A 12,018-nucleotide genomic window follows, 5' to 3' on the forward strand; every position below is an offset into this window, starting at 1 on the left:
AGAGTCTACAGGCTTTGCTTTGCTGCTTCAACAGGCTTAGAGGAGGTGTCACTTACACCTCCTGGGACCGGAGGAATCAACACAACTTTGGCCGCAGATCGTGAGGTAACCTCCTAATCAGACATAAAGAGGAGAGTAGCACATTGAAATTCAACACTGTCCCTCCACGCCTGCCGCTCTGAAATGAAGGAGAACTGTGCACCAGTGTGAACCGCTCATAATGAAACCTCTGCTGTACAAGACACGTTAGGACAAGATAAAATTCTTGGGCGGATGTCAAATCATTTCAGCAACAGAGAATGGGTCATTAAGACGGATTACATAAAGGATACAAGCTCTTTGTGCGATCACAGGTCATTTCTGCTAGATTACAGTCATCACTGCAGTGTTTAATGGTGACACATTAAGAGGTTTACAGATGTTTTTAAAAACTCACTCACATTATCTAATTTACACTGCAGGTGTCGAATGTGATAACTCACATCATCAGATATACACATCATTACATTACCAAGTGTTAGCAGGTGCTAGTAAATCCTCCTTTTATCCGCCGGGATGTGAGCTGTTGTCTGGCCCATGCTGTGTAATTGCAAATCTGAGAGACTTTTCTTTACACATTAGAGTCCCAGCTGTGAGGGGGCCTGAATTGAGCCTGGTGGGTGAAGTGTCTCCAGTGTTGGCAGGACGAGGCAAGTGGACAAATGTGTCAGGAAGTAGTAGCAGCAGCAGGATAAAGAGGATGAGCCGTGATTCTTCTCAGTGCGGAGGTTGTGAGACACTAATGTCAGAGGTTACAGTACAGCTCACATGGAGCTGTAAAAGGGGAGACCGGGTACAATTCCTCTAATCATGCGCAAGCTTTTGTGATCAGAGGGGTCGATGTAGAGGTTTGCATGGGGTGGGCCAGTATGAGAGACCCTCAGCCAGGGCTTTTATCCAAGGCTGCAAGTGGGCACAGGCCATCAAAGTGCCGGCTGGTTAGCATACGGTTTGTGCCAAGTGGCTGTTTGGCAACGGCTGGTGATGTCTCTGTTGATGTAAAGCAGCATCTATGGGAATCTTTTATAAGGCTTTAAAATAGGGGCTCAAAAATGACTCTGTGAAATGTGCTGTTAATAACACAGAGTACAGACTGCAGGTAGAAAGACTGTGGTTGTGGTTCGAAAAGCAGCAGGGGAAAAAAAGGCACAAGAGGTCTTTGCGAAGGCCATTTCAGATAAAAGCATGCTGGAAAACATGGGGAAACAAACACAGGCTAAATGCCTCTGCCTGCTGCCTTTCTCAGCAGCCACATTTCTCTAGCTGCTAAAAAATAGTCTGGAACTGGAGGCTCCGTTCCACCCAATGATTTCACACAATAAACTGATCATTTCTGGTCAGCATGACGTCCGTGTCAGTCATCTCCTCTCCTTGTGAAGAGAGAAAAGCAGATTTTTTTTTCTATGCTAAGACAGCTTTGCCGGAAATAACATACTCATACAGTCAATAATGTAGTGTAGTGTATGTGCATATTTTAGAATACTTTTAATGGAAATCGAATTAAACAGAGCGTGAGTGTGACAAAACTGGTTAAACATGTATGATTTTAAAACTAATGTAATACATGTTTGTGTTTATACAAATGTAATAGGCATATTATAGGTATGTCATCTTTAAGTTGACATGTTTAACAAACATGCATCCGTTAATAAAGAGCAGAGCAAATAAAAATGATATGCACCAATTCAAAAAAACACTATTTACCACAAATGTACACATACCTACAAATATTATCCAATAAAATGTATCATTGTTGCCAATCAATTAAATAGCTGATAGAAGGTTACTGTGCAATTTTTTGGTAAGAGATTGATGTATTTATCTATTTATTCATTATTTACCCTTACATTACTTTGGTCTATAATAAATTGTCACTGACATTTATCACCAGCTATAACAAATTATAAAATTCTGTTTATATCATAATGCATCAGTAATAATATCCCAATAATATCATATGTGTATATATATATATATATATATATATATATATATATATATATATAGAGAGAGAGAGAGAGAGAGAGAGAGAGAGAGAGAGAGAGAGAGAGAGAGAGAGAGAGAGAGAGAATGGCTCATTCTGATACACAATAAGTACTTTCACTATTACATTTTGATGATAGAATTTCTGTACCTATACTTAAATACATTTTTGAAAGCAGAACCTTAACTGGAAAATTATTATTATTATTATTTGAAAATCTGTCACATATTTAATCACGTTTTATTAATTTACACAATACCAGGTACATATCATGATAAACTACAGTGTCAAAAATGTAATGTTTTTATGAGTGGCACATATTTCCGTTATGTTTCTGAGTACTCAGATCCTTTAATCAAGTAATAATAGCAATAATCAAATATAGAAAAACTAGAAATACTGTATTCTTTGGGGGCCCCATACACATACACAACAACATTACTTAACTGCCACATGATTGTTATTATGCTCATTAATTTAGTTAGGTATTTATTTTAGCTTATCTATTTAGATTTCGGTATTCAGACGCAAATGGTTTGTCATAGATTTATAGTAAAAGTATAACACAATATTCCACATTTCATGTTTATGAATTCTACATTTAATGTTACTATGTGTCTTTACTCATTCACATTTAGATATTTAAATAGAAAACGTACATTTACAGATGCTTCCTCCAGACATTCGACGAGGTGACACCACTGAAATCCTTTTGCCTGCAAACTGAAGCTAATAATGTAATGAATCAATTAAATATACAGAATTGAAAGTTTTGGATTGAAGACATTTTTTTTTCAACATATCTTTAAAGATATGTTAAATATTATTTAATGTAGGCAGTTGATGTTCTTTTCCCTTTGTCTGGCCCCCTACTGGCATGGAGGCCTTAAGCATGTATCCAGAATTCCTGTATCTACATCCGGGCCTGGGGATGGGCCTGGTTTAATTCACCTGAGACGACTGAAATCTTGGCTCTTTTGGTCTCAGCGCCATGGCCGATAACTTGCACAAGCCTCAGTCAGATAAAGGATCAACCAGTTTGACAGACTTGACTAACATATTCGTCTAAACAACCCCTCTGCTCCTGCTACTATTGGGTGGAGAGGAGGTTCTGTATGACATGTTAACAAGGGGGATGCATTTTGTTTATTTTGGGGATGGCATTTTCCCTCATCCCCCCTCACATCACCTATCTCTATTAGCCTATTTATTATATAAACATTATTATAAAGTGCATTATTGTGTACGTAGCAAGGGATTACTTTAATGGCTTACGCGTACATGTTTCAGTACTAAACAGTAATCAGGAAAGACAGCCTTTGCCCCATTTTTCTGGATAATTAACAGAGTAGACTGAAACTTGCACTGGCATCAGTGGACCAATTAGAAAACTTTGGCTACAGATTTCAGTGATTTTAGGTGTTTTTATATAACATGGTTGTATTTTCTTTCTTTTTTTTATACCTGCACCAAGGACATTTTAGCATGCACTTATTTATTCAAATACATCTGTATACATTATCAAGTGGTTGTCTTTTTTTCCTTTTACAGATTTTAACATAATTTGACAGGATATTCATGTATTTTTATTCAATGTTTCATACCTACACCAAGGACATTTTAGAATACATTTTGTCATGCATATTTAAATCTTCTTCTTTTTGATTACTTTATTTCTTCTGTCGAGAAGAAAGCTGTTTGATTTGATTTTATTCTGTACTCGGGTCCCACTTGTTAATGAGATCATGATCTCAATGTGATTAAATAAAGTATTGTGTTTAATAACTTTAGCTGTTAAATGTATGTAATGGAATAAAAAGTGCAACCTCAATGTGATTTAAAATAACCTGCTGTACTTTCTTTCTACTTTTTTTTTTTTTTTGCAGTGTTGTTGGTTCAACACCCCCCTCCTCCTCCCCCTTCCTCTTCCTCCTCTTCCTCCTCCTTCCCCACCAGCCCGCACGTGCTGCGTGCTCGCCCCTGAGCCCTTCATCTCGTGTGTTTCGCCATTGGTCTGGGATGATGTCATCCACAGTGAAGACAATAGAGCCCACCTCCCCGTCAGTGTCTCCTCACACACGCATCGCAGCTCAGAGTGACACACGCTCCGACGTGACGCCAGCTGAGTGAGCCAAGCACTCCCGATGACATGTATTTATTTATCTGCCATCCATCTGAAACTCCGGCAGAGCTGTGCTTCTTCTAATCAAACCAGCTCTCTCTTTTTTTGTAATATTTTTTTTGTTTAAAAAAAAAAAAAAAAAAATACATGGCAGAGAGGAGCAGGCAGGGAAGGTGTTACACATCTGGATCGTACCAACGCATCGGGTCGTGCTACTCGGGCCACTCCAGACATGAGGCTCTCTCTCCGCTGCGCATGAATAATGAATTCACTACAGGACTGCCGCTGTTGATGTAAGTCATCTTTCTTTTCAGTATCGTTACTTATTGTTGTGGTCGCTCCGCTCGGCCTGTCGCCTGTGACTCCCCCTCCATCAGCAGCCCTGTGCTCAGTGCAGCGGCTGTCACAGCTCTGCGTGTCGGTCAGGTTCACCAAAAAAATCCTCCTCCATCCCACTGATGCCTCTGAATCTGTAATATTTTTACGCATTAAATCCATCCAATGCAATCCTCGTGTCATCCACCGCTGCACGAAGGAGGTCAGCTTTTATGACTGCTGCCATAATAAGCGTGCAGGCTTTTATTCATGGGGGTAAATAAGTGCTGCAGCCAAGTGTGGACTAAACAAATGAGCCCCGATAACACAGGCTGCACATCCACACTGGATCACAGTGAGAGAGTGAGTGAGTGAGTGGACAGACAGGCCTGCTGCTGGCTCGGGCCCTGTCGCACACATCAGCTTCACTTCTCATCATGGTAAAGGTTCAAAGACTGTGCAACGAAGACGCGATTAAAAAATACAGAGAAATTAGGCGGTGCGCCATCTAGCGACGGTGGGACTCATAGATTTTCCACGACTGGCCCTGCAGAGCAACAATGCAGAGGAGGAGTGTAAATATTAATACTGTACATCTGGTTTAGTTCTGCAGAGGAGGTGCACAAATCAAAAAGATGCCGTGCAGCATGCGAGCACAGTGCACTGCATGTTTTTGAGTCTTTGTCAGTCAGCTGTGCACAACTGCCTGTCAACTAAAAGGTAGGAGCGTGCAAGGATGTGCCTGTCATGGACGGCACACTGCTACAGGGATGAAAGGAGCTAAATCAAACACACAGGGTATTGAAGGTTGAAGCGCACTAATTTTGTTTTTCTCAAAAAAAAAAAAAAGTAGACACTCGGCTGCACAAATGAACCGTGATTAGACTACAGCAGGTGTTCATGTAGAGGCAGGACACATACAGAAGAATCACTGCAGTGCATTTGCAATGCAGAGGCATGTAGAAATGTTTTAAAGGAGAAGAAATTCAAACTCAGAATTTTAATATTTACAATATCAATGAAGTAATAACACAAACTCAGAAATATTTCTCTTTTTTCATAACTGAATAAACAAGCTGTTCTCAGAGGAAAAAGGTGTTTGAAGCTAGAAAGGTGGCAGGGTCCGCCAAACGGTGTGAAATTCTGTTAAGGTCAGTTTGTTTGTTTAGTTTGTTCAGTCATGAGAACAAAGAGAGTTTGTTTATTTAGTTTGTTTAGGCATAAACAAATCAGTCAGTCGATCTTTCTCTTCTAATTAAAATTCCCTCCCCTAAACCTCCATCCAGCAGCGTTTTGGATGTTATTCTGGCTCTGTAACCTGACAGGGTCGCTCGTAGTGACCACCCCACTGAGACTAATCATCCATCCCTGCAGCTCACAGTTTGAAGCTGCTTTTAGGTCAGATGTTTGGTTTGAATTATACTGTAGACTATAGAGTTGACTCAATGTTCTCATCTCTAGCCATTATCGGCGGCGGTGTCATGTTTCAATGTACAAACGATTAAATTGAGTTTGATCCTCCCCTGAAAGACAGCGTGTATCATAAGATCTCACAGTCTACATGACTGCAAAGATACAATTTTAAAAAAACACTAAACTGATTAACTCTGGAACAATCCATTTAGAGTGAAACAGAGGGATGACTCATGAAGATGAAATGATAAAGCCTGAAAATAATGCGAAATTTAAGTATGAACTGTACCGCTGTTGAGTGATGAATAACATTATCTTCTAACAATAAGAAGTTTAAGTCCTCGTTTTTGTGAGGAGTTTGCATAAGGGCTGGAGCTAATGATTTCTTTTTCATTATTCATGGATATACAGATTATTTTTTGTGTTTTCTGGTTTAGTTTGGTCTACAAAACTTTAGAAAATCGTGAAAAATATCCATCATAATGCCCCAAAGCCACATTAACTTAAGGCAGAGGTGACATCTTCAAATGTCAGGAAGAGTAAAACTCTGTGCTGCATAGAGATGTGACTGTTTGTTTATGTGTCAGCCATACAGTGATGTTTCTTTTTTTTCCCTGCCTTTTACCCAGTGCATGCTGAGATAGTCTCTGATGACTGATGAATAGGAAGGAGCAGGTAGACGGTGGATGCATTAAGTTCTGTGGTGCTCAGGAGCTGAAAGTAAAATGATGTATCTCCCATTACTCAGGGATAGAAAGCTATTTGTCATTAATTATACAGTGAACTACACGTAACTAATGCAGTGTAAATATGTGTGTCATCTGCATAAGTGAACTAATACCGGGGGAAATGATTATCGATGATAATACCGGTGCTCACAGAACTTGCCTATCATAATAGCTGACGCACCAGTGGCCCTTTTAAGGCATTAGATGTGCTAGCTAAGTGGGCTAAGCAATAATAATAGTTAATCTTTGAGACGATGTTTTATATAGGGGTGCTAAACCAGAGTCATATGTTACAACTGCTAAATATCCAAATGGGGCGAAGGTGGCATGCTAATGTTTCAGAATGTTAGCATGTTGTTGGAAATGGCCAGAATAAATCGGTGAAATTTAAGATCTGTCAACTCTGAAGAAGAATGTGTGTGCTACCTTCATCCCTTTGGATATCCAGCAGTTGGGATAATAATAGTGTCGGTAGTATTCACTCGATAAAGTAGCCAACCTAGATATTCATGAATGAATGATACGCAGTGCCAATCGCTCTGGGAAGGAGGATTAGCATCCTGTTACCATGGAAAAATGACAGTCCCGGAGAAGTGACAAGTCGCAGCAGTAATTCAGGAAAGGTATTGTGGTTATCATTGATAGTCAAATCCAATTCTTGAACAAAAAGAAATGTTTGCCAACCAAATCAATTTAACAACTTAGATTGACACAGTTACTTTGAAATTGATTTAAAAAACTGAATTCAATTGGAGTAAGTTTTTTAAGTTAGTCCAACAAATTCTCTTTTTCATCGTGGAACTAAACTGCATGTTAAAGAGACAAACAGGCTTCATGCAGGCCAAGACAAGACGCTGCTTTTGGTGATTATTTTAGTGTGCCGGCCTCCTGAGATCATAACAGGCTCTTCAATGTTAAAATATGAAATAAAATAACAAAACATGTTGTGAGGGCTTTTGTTAGCTTCAGACAAAAACCTCAATTACTCCGACCATTAATAATGATCATTTCATTAAGCGTCCTTTCTTCTTAATGTTGATGCTGCAGGCCGACTGCGGCGCTGAGGGAGACGCTGTGACGGCCTCGGGGTGTCTTCTTGTGTTGTTGTTTTCATGCACAGTCATACTTTCTTAGAGTTTTTTTTTTCAAGGATATGAAGATGGTCTGGCATCAGATCCAGAGGGGGAATAGAAACAGACTGTTGTTACCACGCTGCAACTAACAGATGTTGCTGTTGATTTCTTTTGTTCGAGTTGAGCAAACCCCTGTCGAATAGAATAGTGTCAGATCGTTCTCAGTTATTTTTTTTGATTTTTTTCTGTTAAGCGTGCAGGAGACAAAACGGTTTTGGGCCCAGATACACATTTGAGAAACCTGGACCTGTGCTTGCTTGATTTCCTTGCCTGCGTGTCTGAGGAGGCAGTAGCTGGAGATCAAAATACACTCGAGCAAATCCTGCCAAAGAACACACAAACAGTGTGGTTTTCATTGTGTAATATTAGACCACGTTTGTACGATTCATCTGAATGATTATATTTTCCCTCCACGTCTGTATTTTCCACTGTTTGTTTGTAAGATGCAGTGTGTCACAGTTGAGAGTCACAGTTGGGGTGACATTTGGTGGACAGAAGTGCTTTGGCGCAAGCATCCGACTGCATTCAGATTTGGGATTTCCAGTGTGAGCTGATTGGCAGTTTCATAGCCATCGCTAACCATGACAGTGCGCTTTTTAAAGAGATAAGTCTTCAAAGAGTTTAAAATATATTCAAGGCATAATACTGTTCCCTCTTATCTGTTTTTGACAGAGGGCTCAAATCCCAACCGAGCACAAAACCTTTCTCTAAGCTGCTTTTGTCAGTTTCTATTCTCGGCTCTCTATTTTAGGAGAGTCATTTTTTGGATTTCTTATTAAATTGGAGGTCACACTCCTGTCTTACTTTTTAACCTTACGTTACTGTGGCGTTACATTGTGCCAATAGAGCTCATTTTATGAGCATTAATAGAAATGGTTGAGCTGATAGAGGTGATTTCTGTAACTGATTAGCTTCATTAAAAGATTTGATTTTTCATGGTCAGGAATTCTGGGCCAGCCAGAAAAATGTCGCCCTGCAGCCAAAGTGCCACCGATCCCTTTTTTTCACCTATGAAATTATAAAATGGCAGCTGTGTAGGGATTTGAGATGCTGTATATCCTAAAAAAATCAAGCAGTTGTCTTGAGCTGAATAGTAAAGGGAAAGAAGAAATGGCTGAATGTCTCCGAACACGCTGCCCTCTGATTGGCCAGTTTGCGCAGTTGCTTCCATCACTTTCTGTCCGCTGACTGTGGAGATTAGGTGATGTGATTATTCTGACTTCCCCTCAGTAGCCTGTAGTGGTGTGAGCTCTGATGAGACAGTGAAACAAAGCAGATTACAGTTAAAAGCAAATTCAGCAAAATATGCTAACATACATTAGCAGTCAGCATAAAGATGCGTTTGTCTTTTGAGGTAATTTAAGATTAAAACAATCTACAGTTATTTTACACAGTTTAATAATGACATAAATCAACACATAGCTCATCCTTGTGTGTCATTATTGTACTATTATCATAGCATTGTTGACAAAACACACTGAGTCACAACCAAGTCATCACACACAGCAGGAATCATTTTCCTTTGTCCCGAGTTAATCTGACATCATTAGATGTGTAAAGTAAGCCTGATTATACTGTGAGTCATAATGACTTCATTCCACTTTCTGTCACTGTTACAACACAGAATTATCCTTTTGTTTTCTTCAACTCCATTTGGTCCTTTATTTTCTGCTGTCTCACTCCACTCGATGGCAATTTAAAGGTGCACTATGTCACCTTTTTGTAACAAGTAGTTATAGACGTACCCTACCATAACTTAAAGGAGCACTATGTAGTTTTGGGGAAATCAGAAGCGAAAGATCTTCATTGAGTGTGTTTTTTAATGCCTAAATAAACAAACTCTCTTTGTTTACATGACTGAATCAACAAACTCAAACAACACAAGTTCATACTGTTTTACTGTGTTTATATTTGGCGGACCCTGCCACCTTTCTAGCTTCAAACAGTGTTATGGGGACCTTATTTCCCTCTGAGAACAGCTTGTTACATATAAAACTGTTGCATGGTGCAGCTTTAACATTAAAAACAAACTTCATTTATAGGTGACACCATCTTCAAATCATTACACATCTGTTTTAAGATTTAAGTTATTATAGAAACAGTTGACATGTAAACATAAAATACGCGCTTCAGATCTTGTGAAACAGCAACGTTTGTAGAAAATTTCTTATCATATATATAAATTATTGTACATTTTAATGAGCCTGAAGGTTTAAATGTTCTTTCAAAGCTTTGTGACCAGATTATAAATATAGACAGATATACTGTTGATATCTTGAACTGCAATTCAATTAAACAATTAGTCAATCCAAAGAAAATTAGTTGCCAACTATTTTGACAGCTGATTAATCGTTTCAGTCATTTTTAAAATAAGAAAAACATCTGCTACTTCTTTGTCATGTACGATAGTAAATGAAGAGTCTTTGGGTTAAAGTCAAGTCTGTTGGTTGGACAAAGATAACTATTTGAAGACGTCAGTTTGGGCTCTGGGAAGTTAATCGATCATGAAAATGATTGTCAGTTTCAGCCCTACTCTGTGTATAGATAAATATGATCTCACAATGAATCATGTGCGAGCTGCTTACCACATTCTTGCTGCTGGTAACTGAGTGACTCATGTTATAGAAGTTAGGGGTTGAATATCTCATTAAAATGTGATTTTCTCCCAGTTTGGCAAGCAGCCATCTGTACAGGGTGCTTTTGTATTCATTATCATTCATATCATATTTGCGATAGGCAGGAAGCGCTTCACTCGCTGCTGCTTTTTCCATCTACAACCCATTCTGCTGCACTTACAATTAATATTTCCACCCTGGTGGATGTTAAAGGGGAAAACCTACATGTCTCTTTGACACCGGTGTCAAGACGCTCTGCAGTGATGTGCAGAGTATTTGTATTTCTTTGAAATAGACTTTAACCTCAATTTGGTGTTGAATTGAATTCTACCCACAGAGCGAATATGTATTTTTAGTGTTTAGCAATACATCAGAGTCTGTTCTGATGCCTGGCTTGTTAAAATTGGATGACAGATCTCGCTTGAATGTTTAATAATGTTCAATGTTTAATTATTTTCTGCTTCTCTGATGGTTTGTGAATAAGCCTGTTCTCTGATATCAACATCTGTGCAGATCAAGGAAACTCTTTTATTCCCATCGTAGCATGTACAGTAATTTCCCTAATTCTGCCTTCTGTCTTAATGTCCCCGACGACCTCTGCAGTCTCATTTTGCCACTTGTTAGCGACCACCCTTTTTAAAGACATGTAAACGCTTCATAATTCAAACGTGGAGTATTTACTAAAATATTTCATGTCTATTTCAAGACAAGGGAACTGAAAGTGCAAAGATGCTAACTTATTTCTGGGTTGTAGGACTCATTCCAGACAGTCACTGCTCCTTCCTAGGAAATTGTCCGTCTCATAAGTGGAATCAATCTTCTCAAGAAAGGCAAGAAGTGTATTTCCTATATTGTCAAACTATTCCTTTAATATCACTAGTTCGCTTCTTGTGTCATTTTATGTGTTAGCATCAGAAGAACTGGCATTGTGCTGACAGTGTGTACTCAGCCCATCTGAGTGTAAAAACCTGTTCATTGATTTTCAGTCACATCAGCAGCTCCTGTAAACCTCCTGAGTCTGTGTGGATGTGTGTCCTTTAGAATCTGTACCGCCGACTGTGTAGCCCGTAAAGCTGTTAGTTATATTATTATTATGAACATTAGAGAGGCTTTCTCTTTTGTGCTTAGCGCCCATAGCTCTCGTCTCCATCTGTCAGTTCGGTTATGTGTGAGGACCACCATATAAAGAGAGAAGCGGACTGGCCTTCTGTCATTTTGTGCCAACTCAGAGCGAAACACAAGCAAAAAATGCGGATTGTCCTCTGACAGAAACGGCCTGCACATCAGCCTCTGGAAACAAGTGACTCAGATGACTAATTTTTTCCTGCCGTCCACTGTCTAGAAAAACCTGTTTTACTGTGATGGGGAAAAAAAAAACTTTTTTATGCAGCAGACGATGGGATTCTCATGCAAATTTTACAAGCCGGTAATTTAGCAGCACATCCTCACATTATTGCCTGGTTTTTGCTCCGGTGTCGTCCACTCTGCTGCGTGGGTGTTTGGCTGTCAGGTGCCTTTTGATGAAGGAGCCGCATACAGCCGGGGCGGAGAGAGGGAATGGAATAGACTGCCATCAATCTTGCACAGCCAGACAGCCATCTGCTCCCAAAAACACCAGCCCCCTCAACAGCTTGTTCCCCCAAAAACACTCACTGCATCAACTCTGCAG

This window comes from Pagrus major, chromosome 13 (genome assembly GCF_040436345.1).
Source record: "Pagrus major chromosome 13, Pma_NU_1.0".
NCBI lineage: Eukaryota > Metazoa > Chordata > Actinopteri > Spariformes > Sparidae > Pagrus > Pagrus major.